The sequence below is a fragment of the Amborella trichopoda genome, chromosome 6, assembly GCF_054954075.1.
Source record: "Amborella trichopoda isolate Santa Cruz 75 chromosome 6, AtrichopodaSantaCruz75HAP2 v2.0, whole genome shotgun sequence".
Lineage (NCBI taxonomy): Eukaryota > Viridiplantae > Streptophyta > Magnoliopsida > Amborellales > Amborellaceae > Amborella > Amborella trichopoda.
In genome coordinates, this window is record NC_142341.1 from 31652721 (window position 1) to 31669352 (window position 16632).

At 37.9% G+C, this 16632-nt stretch overlaps 1 pseudogene across 1 annotated transcript in view; it reads left to right on the forward strand.

Annotated features, from left to right (window-relative positions):
- LOC18434967 (putative pre-mRNA-splicing factor ATP-dependent RNA helicase DEAH4) overlaps positions 1 to 16632 on the forward strand; it is an 86660-nt pseudogene that overhangs the window by 57565 nt on the left and 12463 nt on the right. The window contains exons 12-13 of the transcript XR_016058572.1: positions 4006 to 4119; positions 5537 to 5554. The product of XR_016058572.1 is annotated as a putative pre-mRNA-splicing factor ATP-dependent RNA helicase DEAH4 (transcript). The remainder of the gene's footprint in view (positions 1 to 4005; positions 4120 to 5536; positions 5555 to 16632) is intronic.

Below are 16632 nucleotides of genomic sequence, written 5' to 3' on the forward strand. Positions count from 1 at the left end.
CTAGTTTGTCCAATACTTTGTGGGAACTTATGAGTTATGTACAAGATATGGAGCCAATATCTATGCTCTTGTAAATATATGGAAAGATGGATAGAACAATCTGAACTTTCTTCCATTGTGAGAATCAAGTATTCAAGAAATATTTGAGTTGAAATGAATAAGAAATGATTGGATCATATTGAGGATAAATACTTCCATAGTTTACATAATAGAATGTGCACAGCTTTAATGTCTTGTTACTACTTGTTATTAGGTGTAGAGACCATTTCCTTGTTACATACACATTAAAAGTTCAATACAAGTACATATACATTTGAATGAAAATTACATCAATAAGGAACAAACACTTACCAACCGGATTTGGAACTCAAAATGATGATAAAAATCACCTCTATGTAGTCCCATACACATTTCCATTCACTTGAACAAGTGAAGGTCGTGGAAATACTATAAAGTGGATACTTAAAAGTTCTACTACTCTATTTACTGAGTATTACATCAAGCACTTCCAATTACAACTCCCATGACTCAAATGCAAACTTCCAATTTGCAAGGACTCAATAAATGTGTGCACTAATGAGATAAACCATGGGAAAAACCAGTTCTCATAATAAATGTTCGGATCACCTCCTTGAGACTTGACCACGCCCCACTCTGAATCTGCACACGAATAGCAGATGTAATTGGAGCCATTGTAATCTTACGTACATAGTTGTTGGAAACGCATGGGAACCCAAGTCGTTTAAGGAACCGGAATCGCGGCCAGCTAAAAGATTCTTGTCTTAGGAATCGTAGTCTGTACAATAAGAATCGTTGGGAATGAGATTCCTAGTTTTTAAGAATTATGTTTCAACCGAAATAGATCTAAGTTTCATCCACATATGGAATCGAGATCTCGTCCTCCTTGGAATCAAGATTCCCATCCCCTTGGAATCGACACTCCAGGAGTCAATATTTATTAATATGCAGAATTGAGTTTCTGACCTCTATGGAATCGAGTTTCTGACATATGTGTAATTGATATATGTTGCTGTTTCAAATCGTGATTCTAACATATTTGGAATCAAGTTTTTGAAGTATATGGATCAGAAATCCATGCCAATTTGAGATTGAGATTTACAATAATATGGACTATGGAATGCATTTGACGACCCCTATCGGGAATCGAGATTTCATTTTTATGGAGAAAGAAGCCCCAAGCACATCTTGAGCCTTATCAACTTTAGAACTTATATTGGATGTCTCTTATTAGAAGGTTTCCCATATTTTAAAGTGATTGGGTTGACTCGTGAACTTATGATCATTATTTACAAAAGATAAGTATTTCTAAATTGTGATTTTGACTTCATTATTATATAGACAAAATAGGATTATGTCTATGCCATGGTTTTACTTTTAATTGTATGTGTTGTATTTACTAGTTATATTTTAAATTTAAAGTAAGGGCCATCTAGGATGGCACAAGTAAATTAATGAAACACTGCACCCACTAGAAGCATTCAAAGGAAGATTTCGATCTCAATTTCCTTTAGGAAGTGCACAACCATCACAGACATTGGACATTATGTACTTTGTATTGCGTTTTTTTTTTTTTTTTTTGATACTTTGAATTTATTTATTTTGGAATCAAGATTTAATCACCGCTGGAATCCAGATTCGATATATTTGGGAACGTCTACCCACAATTAATGGGTTCAAGTTTCTGAAGATGTGTTGGATCGAGATTCCGAAATTAAGGAATTTAGTTTCCCTGGTTCCGATAAATGGTTTCTACAGATGTGTTGAATCGAGATTCTGAAATTTAGGAGAGTTCTTAAGTTTCGAAAAATGGTTTCTAAAGATGTGTTGAATCGATATTCTGAATTAAGGAATCGAGTTTCCTTGGTTCCGAAAAACTGTTTCCATAGAGATTCCTTAATGGAAACGCAAAATCGAGTTTCGGAACAGGAATCGCGAGGTCGGTGAAGAGATTCCAGTAACTCTGCCTATATATTGGGAAGCAATCGTAATGAAACCGTTCTTCAAATGGGGCTGATTTGATGATCATAAATGAGCTTTGAAGAACTAGGTGGTGCATGGAAACACTAGGCCAAATTGGCTTCATATAGGCATTATGCATGAGCATGCATGCAATTGAAAATGGTAATGGCTCATCAAATTGAACTATTGGCTTAGATGGATGATGTTGCAGTAAATAAGTTAAACTCAGTCATAACCAGCAGCATAGAATATGAATTTGAGCTCCATTGATGAAGAATTGAGCCATAGTTGAACCATAGGGTGTATGGGCAAAGGCCAAGGTGAAAAATGTGGGCTAGGCTATTGCTCATGGCCAGAGGGCATGGCCTCACTCTCTCTCTCTCTCTCTATGTGGGGAGTGCCTCTCTTGGGGTCTCTCTCTCTCATGATTGGGGCCATGAGCTGCTCATTTTCTCTCTCTATGGGGAGTGCCTCTCCATGAGCTACTCGCTTTCTCTCTCTTTAATTTGGCCTGGTAAATTTACAAATTGAGTTGAGTAACGAATTGGGAGAGGTCCTATTTATGGGTTTTGGGAGAGTGTAGAAAGTTCCTTGTCCTAAGCTATTCATCTATAGACTTGCTATCATAGATCTGAAGATGGGATTTAACACTATTATCTCCAAATTCAAATTTCAATTCCAAATTTCCCGCCAATCTTGATTTTCAATTTTTAATTTCAAAATCGAAATTAAAATTTTCCACAAAGCCCATTTTGCCCATTGTAAATTTCATTGATCAAGGGTGATTAAGTGTAGAGAGGGGTGTCACTTAGTTTTCAATATTATTCTCTCGTTACACATGAAATGAGAGATAATATGACTTTCTCTAGATCAACTACAGTGCACATGGGGTTCACATGGAATGAATGGAAGCGTGATAAATGTCATGCAAATGGGCTTTTTGATTCGCCATTTTCCCTAGGGTTTCAATCATAATACCACACCCTATACCCCTTCTCAATTTCCTGTCAGCCCTAGGGTTCAAATCATAATATCAAACCCTATGCCCCTTTGAGAAGATTTATCTATTTGCCAATCCAATTCACCAATATGGTAAAATTCAATCACTTAAAACATCTCTAATCAAATTTATCTCAAAAAAGTGTGCTTAAATGCTTCAACCTGACACCCATATTAGTACTACTCCCCCATGTGGATCATGTCACCCTGAGATCGCCCTCTTGGGGGGTTGAGTTGGGGGCCATGTGTGGTCTATTTGGATTGTATGTGTGGCCAATAATTAAAAAAAGGGATTGTATACAAAGATACCATTTATCTTTTGTACTTGGATGTCGTAATCATTCCCACTCGTTAGATTTCAAATTGGGTGGCTTGAGGTGAGTCACAAAGTCCAAAATTTTTTTTTTTTTTTTTTTGAAACTTTGTTTATTCAAGGACACTCTTACAACCACCTATTTTGAAATTTAAGGGATGACAAGAATGATTATGATCTCCGTGTGCAAAAGATAGATGGTCTCTCTCTAGACAATTCCCTAAAAAAAAGGTGAAAAGGAGAAAAAGCTAATAAAAAAAAATAATGCATAAAATGATAAGATCAAAACTAAATATTTGATTTCATCTATTAGAGAGACATTTTGGGATGAAAATGGCAGAAAGTATTCATCAAAAAAGCACAAAAATTGATCATGGAGACTTTTTGTTTTGGTTCAAAAAATTTATAGGGGTTTTGAGATGAAAGTGATAGGGACATCTTGGATCATAGTTGCACAAATTTGTGACACACTTTGGAAGATATTTGCACTAATTTGGGGAAACACTGAGTGACAAAAGATTTTCATACTTGAGATCTCTTTGAACGAGGCCTTTTGTCCACCAAATTGTGATTTTAGTGAACTAGTATGGAAAGAAGATACACTGCAATGCTACTAGTTTGAAACGTTGGTGCATAAAATTGTTGTTAATTTGCTTTCAAGTATTATTCTCATGTATTTCACATATCTTTGTTTTATTTTTAACTGTGTAAAGGGAGGCGAGAAAAAGCGGAAGCAAATTATCACAAACTTGCCAAATGGTTCTGTCTGGGGTGACCACATTCAATTGCACAGGAATACGACTTGGTGTTTCCTAGAATCCAGGACATAAAGTGATATGAGTTTCCTCAAATTGTTGCAGGAATTTTCTTAATATTGATTACTACATGTACGCACATACAAACACTATAAAATAGCAGTAAACGTATGTATTTAGTTAAGATTGAGAGAGAAGAGAGCGAAAGTAATATTCGAGCCCAAGATAAGGAAAATATAGATGCATTTTTCACTCTCTGTGGCCTGATGGGAGCATGGTGTTTGCATAAACAACCTCCAATTGATGGCCTGATGGGAGCATGGTGTTTGCATAAACTGACTAGCCACACTTACACATATGCAATGTCTGGCCGTGTAACTGTTAAATAAATAAGCCTACCTACTAATCTATAATATATATTAAGATTACTCGAGAGGCTCTGATTGTTGATTACAGAATTTGTGACTAGCCTTTGTGGGAGATTGTACTTGTTTGGCTCCAAGAATTCTTGTGTCATTATGCAGATCAAGAGTATACTTTGGTTGAGACAAAATATTTCCTTTTTTAAACATGGTCACCTCTATTCCAAGGAAGTATTTCAATAGACCAAGATCCATGATGTCCCGAGAAATCTTTCACTTTTTGAATCTTGTGATCATTATTTCCTGTGAGCACTATATCAACCACTTACACTACTAGTATTGTGGTAGAAGAAGAATCTCTTTTAACATATACAGAATGCTCTGAAATACTTATTTGAAATCCATGCTAACATATTGCTGCATTGAATTTTTCAAACCAAGCCTGAGATGATTGTTTCGGTCCATATATAGCTTTTCTCAATTTAAAAACCTTCTCTTTCTCCCCTTGAGAATAAAACCCATATAGTAATGCCATATATGCTTCCTGTATAGATCTCCATGAAGAAGGCATTCTTCACGCGTAATTGGTGGAGTGGTTATTTCTTGTTTATTGCAATAGATAAAAGTGTTATATTAATTTTAATTTTGCTACAGGAGTGAAAATCTCCTGTAGACAACCCCATATAATTGTGTAAAAGCCGTAGCCACCAAACAAGTTATGCTCTCAATTGAACCATCTAGTTTGTGCTTCAGGGTATCTACCCACTTGTATCCAACCACATGTGCTTCTGGCCGATCAATTACATCCCAAGTTCTTTACTTCTCTAAGGCAATCTGCAATCATTTCCTCATTAATGGTTGTTGTCCATTGTGGATGAGCCAATACATCTGCAATTTTGGTGGGAATAAAGAGGAAAGTTCATCAAAGATATGCATGAAAGGAAGGTTATAGTGACACATAAGACACACTTGTATCCTTTTTCAGAGTTCGAGTATCTAAGGAACATACATTTAGTAGATTGATGTCCTAGTTTATTCTTAGGCGGCCCCAGAATTTGCACAAAGCAGACAGCCAAAGGTTCTTGGTGGAAGAGAAAGCAGAGGAAGTGCATGGTGGAGAAATTTGAAAGGATAAATACCATCAGGTTAAGCGTAGGCATTTTATTGATTATATAGACATCAGCAAGATTTGCTTCATGCTAATATGTCTTGGGAACCTTCATTCCTATTAAGATGCTTCTCACACTTCTAACCAATGTTTATTTTTTCATTCCGCCACACCATTATGTTGTGGTGTATAGGAATACGACATTTGAGTTTCTATACCATGATTAAGAAAATAATTTTTTTATTCATTTTATCGATATTCATGCATTATCAGAGCGGAAGTTTTATATTTGGGTCTCAAATTGGGTTTGAACCATTTTATGAAATATTTTAACTACTGAAGGTACTTCATCTGATCTTTTCATAAGATAGATCCAAGTATAACGAGAGTAGTCTTCGATGAATGAGATAAAATACCGATATCCAAATACATAAATTACTAGAGCATGCCCCCAAATATCATAATGAACAAGATGGAATGACTTAGAACTTTACTTTCATTGGAAGGACAAGAGGTTCTACAATGTTTAAACGATTGACAGATCTCACATTGTAACGAAGGAACATTCAAAGAAACAAACTTATCTGGAAAAACAAAATTTAAAGACTTCAGAGACATGGCCTTAGCGGGTGTGCCACAAGAGAACTTCTTTATGACTTCTAGACATAGAGTTAAGGGCAGTAGAAGTGCATCCCATGTTGAACAGGTACAACCCATTTTCTTCATGACCATAACCAATCGTCTTCCTCGTTTTCAGTTCTTATAAAGCACAATGTGAGGGATAGAATTGTTGGGTGTGTGCGGTCATTAAAGGCCTTATGAGTGATTGTCATTGAACTTTTGATATAATAGAACATGAACTCAGTAGGAATGTAGTCCTGTGTGGACCATACTAAGAAAACGATGTTTGCTAATACTAGCCTGAGCTTGATATGCTAGGCCAATCGATTGGAAAAAACCCATGTTATTTTGGCATAGACATTAAACCGATTAGGATTATAATGGGTCATCCCTTGATGAGGTCGGAGTATGCTCAGATATGTGAGCCAAGGACTGTGGCCCTTGTGTGTGATGGTGGCCTTTAGAGACGATGGCCAAAGCCTTATCGGCATACCATCACACGGCATGCACATATGATAGCCGTTTCGGGAAAGTGAACCACCTTTCAGGCTGAAGCTTGTGCATGTGTGAGAGATTACCCCTATGCACCATAGAGCTGTGGATTGCATTAAGTCTAGGTGCTCTTGGTACATCTCTAGGAGAGAACCTGAAATCCATAGACTGAGATTACAACCCCTTGCCCATTGGTTAGACTTTGGTGACCCACTAATGAGCCCCGGCATGGACTGTGGGTCATGAGAAACACTGGGTCAATTTGATAAAGCAAGTGTGGACGTCCACAATAGAAGGTGGACTGCCCCAGTATTTATTTATTTATTTATTCCTAGACCTTATGGATCCTTTTCCCATCAAAAATATTTAATTATGTTTGTTTTGATGCTATATTATTTTTAGAATTGTTATTTGAATTTTTCTAGATCTCTGGATATTTTATTTATAAAATTTGAATTTATAAAAACAAAGATAATGATTTTACATTGATTTGAACATTCAAATGGATTTAATAAGTTTTAAAAATATTTATTTGAATTTAAAATTATTTGAAATTGTATGGGGGCCCATTTGTGCATATGGGCCCGCCATGGAAAGTTGGTGGGGCCCATGAGATGCCATCATAGGTGGCACGCCCTACCTTTTGGATCTTTCCATTTTATTGTGATCAAGTTATTTGGCTTGAAGCCCAAGATATTAAGTGTTTTGGAAAGATTGGATTTTTAAGGAAGTCTTGAAACATAATAAGGAATGTGTGAAGAGGCTTGTGCATGAGTTTGGAAAGCACAATAATATAATTGATATTTCCTTATTTTAGTTGATGGAAAAATGGTTTAGGAAATCGCGGATAAAAGTTGTAGCACCTTCCATATGATCTTGATGGCCTATCTATGGAATAGAGGGCTCATATCTTTCACCCCACAAGTCGCCCAGGATCAATGGTGCATATTCAATCGCTCATGAAGAGATATGCCATGGAAAATCGTAAGAAACCCTAAAACCCCTTGAAGCACTATAAAAGGAGGTGGCCCCTACGCACATTCTCTACACCATATCTCTTCTCTCTCTCTCTCTCTCTAATGGTAAGCAAAAGGGGCACGCTCCACTCATGGTTGTTTGGAACTCTCTCTCCCATCTAGTTGTGATATGGCCTAAAGGGTTAAGGGTGTAGTAAGGAGATGTTATCTCTCTCAACTAGGTTATCAAGGGGTTCTACCTAAGTTTGAGATTTTTACTGAAAGGAGTTCTTGTTCCATCGGAGGGTTTTGGCCTAAACTGCTTTTCCATGTTTGAGATTGAAGGTTGACCATTGATCCCGCACCATCGGAAGGTAGTGATTCGGTGTGGGGTGTAAGAAGCCAAGTTGAGGCAATCTCTAACACTCTCTTTATTGTTTCTTGCCATATTTAATTCTTGTGTCTTTTATTATCCCCAAGCATAGTTTGTGTCTTTTTTTTATTATTAAAAGAAAGGTTTTGAGTGGCATCAAGTTTTAAGATCCTAAATTTATTTCTTTTATTTCTTTTGAAGTTGGTTTATTGTAGAAGGACTACTTGTTAGTGATCTAAGCTGTGAAGAAAAAGAAAAATAATAGAGAAAGAAGAAAAAAAAAGAATATATACTCTTGCTAGATCACATAAAGTTCTTTCAAGAATGTGACACTACAGTTTACTTGTTTTGTCAAGCTATTAACAGAAAAACAGATTGGAAGGAAAGGAAGGCACATGTGTTATAGAGGGTAAGGACAAGGATGATGAAAGTTTACATGTTCCACTGTCAAAGGTGCTAGTCATGGATTTATAAGCAAGTTTGACTTCACTAGAAGCAGGATAAAAAGACAAGAAACCAACTTTCTTACCAATAGATTACTAGCCCTAGAATTAGTGATCCTCGTTGCAGAAGAGGTGGAGTTGGAGGCATGGTTTGCAGTTGCATATGTATTTGGCTACTCTACTGGTGTCTTAGAGTTGGGTTAAGCCTTGAGGGCAATCAACTGATGTTGTAAATCTTTGATGGCCTAAAGTCTGGGCAAGTATTAAATTTGTAAAACTTATTCAATTCATTTAATATTGTTAAAAGTCTTAAAGATTAAATCATTATGTGGTTGCGAGTGTTGCATGTAGTATGGCCTTTTGTCTTTTTTATAAATTTTAGGACATTAGGTTTTACTAATGTACTTAAAGGGTATTTCTACAATAATATCATCTAGTTATCCTACATAAAGCTTAAGAGGTATATGTGGGCTAGGAATTTAGTCTACACACCTCTCTCTCTTCCCTTTTATCTTTTCTCTCCTCTTTCTTTTCCTCTTCTTTTCCCTCTCTCTCTAGTTTTTACTGTTCTCATTACTGTTAACATGGTATCAGAGCAGATCTAAATTGATCACTTCTCCTTCAACTTTTAGAGGAGAAAAAGAGAGAGAAGAACTGAAGAAGGGAAACCGTAATCTCGTTCGTTGCTGATCTCGTCAAGCTGTATCCAATTTGTTTGTGTGCAGGGCCATTATGATGGCCTGCGCGTGCTGTGAATGTTTATGTTGCTTAGTTTCCTCTCTTGGATGTGAAAAATGAAAGGAACGGTTGCTGAAATGTCTCAAAGTGTGTGGCTGAAGCAATAGGAGTCCTGTTAGGGATCATCGATGCCTGAATGATAATTTTTTCCTTCATAAGTGATTGGAAATTATTATATGTGCAGTCCTTTGTCTTGCAAACTACTGTTTTTTTGATTATGTGAATTTATAAAGTTCGATTTAGTGTTTTAGGGCTTCTGATTGTGCTCAGCCTGATATATTCTTGCATACCTTTTTTGTCTGTTATCATCTTTCCCTTGGGCTGAAAACAGTAAGCCTGGAATTTCTACCATTAATGACATGATATGAATTCCAGCAACTACTGAGAAATTAAATGTGTCTAGTTACCTCTTATGGCCCAAGTATGTAACGGTATTTTTAAGTGCATGGGGAAAGATGAAGTTTCTGACTAAAGATAGGCCAAAAGAGTCAGATAATGGGTATGAGGAGTGACTTAAGGAAACTATCAAATTATGACCTGGCTATGGAGTAGTATGGAACCCAATGTGAGGGCTAATGTCATGTATTTTGATACTGCCAAGGAAGTGTGGGAGGCAGTACATGTGATGTACTTTTTTTATGAAAATATTTCTCGAATCTATCAACTCTATGACAGCATGTTCCTTTTACATCAAGGCGACAACAGTCTTAGTGATTATTATAGTACTCTTTGAGGTAAGTGGCAAGAGTTAAACATGTATCAACCTCTGTCAAATGACATGGAGCTTCTAAAGAAGCAAAGGGAAGCATTTAGAGTTGCAAAGTTCTTGTTCGGCCTTAGTTCTGAATATTGTTCTGTTCATGCCCAGATCTTGGCTAGCAGTGAACTTCCTGCTCTCAACCATGTGTACTCATGTCTTCAACGGGTTACTATATCTACTGCCAATATGAGTGATGGATTTGCCTTGACCTCCACAATGGACAGAGGTGATGGTATGGGCTGTGGTGGTGGTAATAGAAGACGTGGCCTTGATTCAAGGGGAGCTCATGGTAGAGGCCGAGGAAGCCTGAAGTGCACCCACTGAGGACGGACCAATTATACGGTTGAAAATGGTGGGATAAGTTTGGTAAGCTTGCATGGGCTAGTCAAGCACCCTATGTGTCTGAGAGTGATGAAATACATACATTTGGCTCCAGTAATCAGAGTCAGGCTCTTAATTCTGCTAGTGATTCAGATTTGCTCTCGCGTAAAGATTGAGGTATTTAGGAATAGTCAACAGCCACCGACTCATCCATCCTCTTCCACTGCCACTTTGGCAAATACACGTACTTCTGCATTTCTTGTGTCTCAGAGGCCATCTCCCTTGGTCATTGATTCAAGAGCCTTTGATCATATAACTGGCGAATCTTATCTGTTTTCTTCTCTCAATCAATTAGATTCCACTGCTTCTACTTCTCTTACATTGGCTGAAATGCACCCACTGAGGACGGGCCGATTATACGGTTGAAAAATGTTGGGAAAAGTTTGGTAAGCTCGCTTGGGCTAGTCAGGCAGCCTATGTGTCTGAGAGTGATGAAATACATACACTTGGCTCCAGTAATCAGAGTCAGGCTCTTAATTCTGCTAGTGATTCAGATTTGGTCTAGCGTAAAGTGTGATAAGCTAATTAGGAATAGTCAACAGCCACCTACTCATCCATCCTCTTCCAGTGCCACTTTGGCAAATACATGTACTTCTACATTTCTTGCATCTCAGAGGCCATCTCCCTTCGTCATTGATTTAGAAGCCTTTGATCATATAACTGGTGAATATTTTGTGTTTTCTTCTCTCAATCAATTAGATTCCATTGTTTCTACTTCTCTTACATTGGCTGATGGTTCCTTATCTAGTGTGTCTGGCAAAGGAATTGTTTGTCCTACGCCTTCACTTTCATTGTCATTTGTTCTCTATGTTCCAACATTTCCATTTAGTTTGTTGTCAGTCAGAAATTTTTAAATCTCTCAAGTGTTCAATAACTTTCTATCCTTCACATTGTGTTTTTAGGATCTAAAGACGAAGAAGATGATTTGGTGGTGGTCGTGAGTCTGGGGCACTCTACTATCTTGATCGTTGTCTTGCTGGTGTTAGTCTTCATTCTAGTGTTTCTCCCCTTCAATGGCATTCTGGTTTGGTCATCCATCTATCAATAATATGACGTTGTTAGTTCCTTCATTAGAGCCTTTGTCAACCCTAGAGTGTGAGGCTTATGAGTTAGGCAAGCATCATAGGATTTCGTTACACCAAAGAGTCAATAAACGAATGTTTGTCCTTTTACAGTGGTTCATTCAAATATTTGGGTTCCTGTTGGAGTCCAGAGTCTGTCTGGTTATAGTTTTTTTTAATTTTTGTGGATGATTTCTTTCGAATTACATACGTTGTCTGATTCTAGGGAAGTCAGACAACGTATGTAAGTTGACAAAAGCAATTTATGGATTGAAGGAGTCCCCATGTGCATGGTTTGAGAAGTTTAGCAAAATTGTTATGGCATATGGGTTTGGAAGGAGCCATGTGGATCATTCAGTATTTGTTTGGAAACAATCCACTGGAATTGTTATCTTGGTGGTTTGCATTGATGCTATCATTATTACAGGAGTTATCAAGAAAGAATGAATAAATTGGAGGGTTATTTGCGACAGTATGTTTAGACAAAAGATTTGGGACAGCTTAGGTATTTTGTTGGAATTGAGGAAGCCCGGTCTCAATATGGTGTTGGTTTATCTCAAAGGAAATAGGTAACAGGTTTGTTGACAAAAACATGAATGTTGGGTTCTAAGCCAGTTGATACACCTATAGATCCAGTATTAAATTGTCAAAGGATCATGGATATTTATTAGAAGACCCTAGCAGATATAGAAGGCTCATAGGAAAACTTGTCTACCTGATAATCGCTCAGCTAGACATAGCCTTTGCTGTGAGTGTAGTGAGTCAGTTTATGCATTCCCCCAGAACACCGCATTGGGAAGCAATAAGAAGGATTTTGAGATATTTGAAGGGGGTTCCAAGTTGAGGATTTATCGACAGGAAGAATGGCCATTTTAGCATTGATTGCTATTCTGATGTTGATTGGGCAGGATCTTCGTCAGACAGAAGATCTACTACAGGCTACTGTAATCTTATTGGAGGGAATTTGGTGACCTGGAAAAGCAAGAAACAAAGTGTGGTAGCAAGGTCTAGTGCAAAGACCGAGTATAGAGCAATGACTCACACTACATGTGAGTTAATGTGGTTAAAAACCTTGATGAAGGAAATGGGATTCTTGATTACTGAGCCGATGAAGATGTTCTATAACAATAAGGCAGCCATACAAATTACTAGCAACCCAGTTTTTCATGAGAGAATGGAACATATCGTGGTTGATTGCCATTTTATTTGAGAGAAAGTGACAAGTAAGATCAACTAGCGAATGGCTGTTCCTTGGAGTCTATTTCGAGAAGTAGATCGACTAGTGAAAGCAACAGGGAGCCCTGAGAGGAACTGTTGCAAACAAGCTTACCAAGGTAGAGAACTTGTGGGTGCAAGCAAAAATGCAATAGAATAAAGGCTGGTGATGTTGGATACCTGCCTGGTAGGAAGATTCTACCCCGCTATATCTGCTACAGGAAAGACTAAGAGATGGGCTAGGCAAACATGAAAGACCACAGACCATATTGGAGTGCAAATGGTGAGGTCGGGATGTGTTTCTATTTCCAAACAGCAGGAGAAGCTAACAGATTGTTTCATTATTGTACATGGAGGTTCCTTGTGTCTACATTGACTCTAAACAAATGGGTATTGGAGTATCAGGCTCTCCTGAGATTCGAGGATGGTGCGGGTCAGGGTAAGAGGCATCCCCATACTGGGATGGACCTTTGAAATACGTCATGAGGTAGGAAATGTCTGTGGACTTTGTTTTTATGGATTGGTAGATCATGCATGGAGAATTGATCAATGCAGTAAAGATGTGCATCCATGTCACAATGAGCAATACAATTCCGGAGTCCACATTATTCATTGATGAGTTGGAGTTTTATGCTACAATTTAAATAAGGAAAGGTGCATGTCAAATCATGTAATAAGGGGAGTGCAGCATTGCAAATCAATTAAAAAGAAAAGATATTCAATCAAACGGTGTAATTGCAATGACCTGCATGCTAATTGATTTTAGGAGAATAATAATAATAGTTGGTAGAATTGATTATAGGTTGCAATCCAATTCTTATATTTTCTTTTCTGTCTTGATTGATGGCTTTAAAAAGAGGTATCGGATAATGGGTGAAGTAGAGAAGAAATTTACACATTTATCTTATAAACAGCCAGCCCCCTTGAAGTAGCCAGTTATCTAGTGAGTTCTTGATTTTTTAGCCCATTCTTCTTGTTCTATTCTATTGTTTCCTATTTATGTTCTTTTACACTCGCATTCATTTCTTCGTTCATTCCATCTAGTTTCAAATTTCTTTCTTGGGACCCAAATTTTTGAGGTCCAAGGTTTTCAAGGTGGATATTGAGGCCTGGGAGTCAAATCAAGAGGAGCTGGGTCATCTATGGGTCAAACAGGGCTTCATTTGGTATGTGATTGCTCGCACCCTAGGCATCGGTGATGTGGACAATACTGGTGGCCAGTGCATCAGTATTGTAAACAGTGCTGGTGGCCTGGGCACAAGGCGCTGTAGACAACGTCGATTACCAGTGCACTGACACTCCCAGTGTCTTATGCTTGGGGCTGGTATGCCAAATTCTGAGACATTTTCTCCCAATTTCTGAAAAATTTAATGTAGGTGTTTCTTTGACACCTTTTATGCATCATAAGCCCTTGTTCATATGTCCCATCATGGGATTTGGCAGCATTCTTCCTCCAGCATGGCCTACAACATTATGAGGCCGAAATGGGGTGAGTGGGACGGATGCTGCTTTATAAGGGCCTCTTCCAAGTGTCGCCTCTGCTACTTGACTGACCCCATTTTCACATGGCCTATGGTCAGTGTAGAGATTGAAGGGGTATCGGAAACTGGAATTTTAGGAGGCCTTGTTCGTAAAAGGCCAAAGGTTGCCCCAAGCTAGTGTGATATGGAGAAAACCCGATCTTGGACCCTATCAGTTAGAAGATCAGGCCGGAAGAGTGAGGACCAAGGTTTGGAAAGATCCGGGGGTAGGAACAGGCTTACCAGAGAGAGATCGGGGTTGGCGAAAGGCTAGGGAAGTTGTTATAGTAGGGGAGCAAAGATGTCACCAGTTTGGTGGACACAGGGCTACCGGTTCTGCATAGGGTGTATGGGACAATGTCAGTGCACTTGAGCCTGATAGTGCCAGTGCCCTGATTGATAGAACTGGTGGAGTTCCATTAAGGGGCAGCAGCACCTCACTGATCATGATGTTTGGGCCATGTTGACCTAAAATGGCAACTCGAAAAACAAATTTAACTCAACAACCTTAGAAATTTATGGATCAAACCTCAAGGGGAAGATATTACCCTAGTGGAGTTGCTTGAGGGTGACAGGTGTGGCTGTGTAGAATTTAAGACTATAAAACAAAAAATATCTTCACTTTTTTTATTAATGAAACTGAACTCTATTTACAAGTGCCACAAAACACTGCTGTAAATGAAAACTAAGACCCTAAATACAACGTAAGACCTTTCCTTTTACTGCCAAAATAAATAGACACAATCCAAGAATAAAAACCAATCTTCCACTAACGATTTAAGTACAAATAATGTTCCTGAAAAATCACAGTAAATATGACAATATGACTGAAAAATAAAATAAACAGCCTAAGGTTACCCACGTAAGGCTTGGTACACCCCACACCCACTTCCTTCATCAATGGTGCCACTTTGATCCTCTTGGTCTTGCTGAAATTTTACACCTAGGAAGCTTGTCTAGGCAATACCTCATAATCTAGGGCTTTAGAGAGTATCAAAACACAATTAGGGTTTGTAATAACCCTTTTAGAACATCTAGGGCATTGCCTTAAAGGCACCTCCTGTTTTCTAGGGCTGGGCATGCCTCTCTCTCTCTCTCTCTCTCTCTTCAAACCCTAATTAGGGTTTTATTTATTTTTTATATGGCACGTCATGCCTCTATAGAGAGAGAGAAGAGGAGAATGAAGACTTTGGGGCATGGAGGACAGAGAGAAATAGGAGACAAAAGAGAGGCTAGAGAATTGTAGAGAATGAGAAGGGGGTTCACCATCTTATATAGTCCCTTAAGACCCCCCTTAGGTATGTCCATCTAATGACTCACCTTGACCAATAGGAATGTAAGAAATCTGTGAGGTGAGAGAGAATACCATATGAGTCATCCATCCTATAAATCAGCGATCATGATTTAGGGACGAATATTAGGAACATTATCCCCTTGATATTTTACCCACATCCACTTCTAGTCCTAAAAGGATTGGACTAATTTAAAAACTTTCTAGAACTTCCTAATATCTCTTTCAAAAATTGTTGGAAGTCAAAGATAATATAATTTGGTCAAAACCAACTCCCAAAAAATTAGGACACAATTTTTTGTTTTAAAATGATTATCTTTAACTAACTTAAAAGCATCTTTAATTAAAATATAGCAAAACATAAGAGAAAAGGTCGGCCTTCTACCCCATATTGGGACATTTGGGCCTCATAGGCCCCACGCCTGCCCATGAGGTGTTGCACACATGTGGGGCTGAATTTAAGGGCCCCACACCCACATGAGCCCTTCCTAACTCATAAATTGTCAAAAATACCCTTGAAGGAAAAAAATATTGCTTAAATAAATTTTAAAATTCTGTGAAATTTTAAAATAAAACATTTTTAATACCAAAATAAAATATCTAGAAATGGATTGGTACCAATGGGTAAAATAACTATAAGGGCAGTCCACTCTACCAAGTGATTGTGATCCACAATTGTATTCTCAAACCGACCCAGTGAAACTCATGACCCATAGTCTCATTCATGGGCTTATTTTTGGCTTGTCAAAAGCTAGCTAATAAACAATAGAACCATAGTGAAAAGTGTGGCTATGTGGAACTCAAGGTATTAAATTCAAAAAAAAATATTCTTTTACTTTTATTTCAAATACTTGAATTCCACTTACATGTGCCACAATATATTGCTGAAAAATTAAAACAATGCCCTGAATACAACCTAGGATTTTTATTTTTACTGAAAATTTACAAAAAAATAAAAAGTAAAAGTGAAAATAAATAAAAACTAATGGGAAGACTTACAGGAGGATGTCTGGAATTACCCAACCAGGACTAGGTACACCCCACACCCGATTCTTTGACCAATGGTTCACATTTGCTTCATAAGGTGTTACTGGAAATTCTTAGATAGAGAAGCTTTATAGGCAATCCTTCTTCCTCTAGGGTATCCTCTAGGGTTTTTGAGAGCTCAAGAATAATATCGAGTTTATAGAAACCCTATGGAAACAAAACAGGCTGATCTTGGAAGTTGATCTCTCTAGGCTCAGCTTCTCTCCTCTTTCTTCAA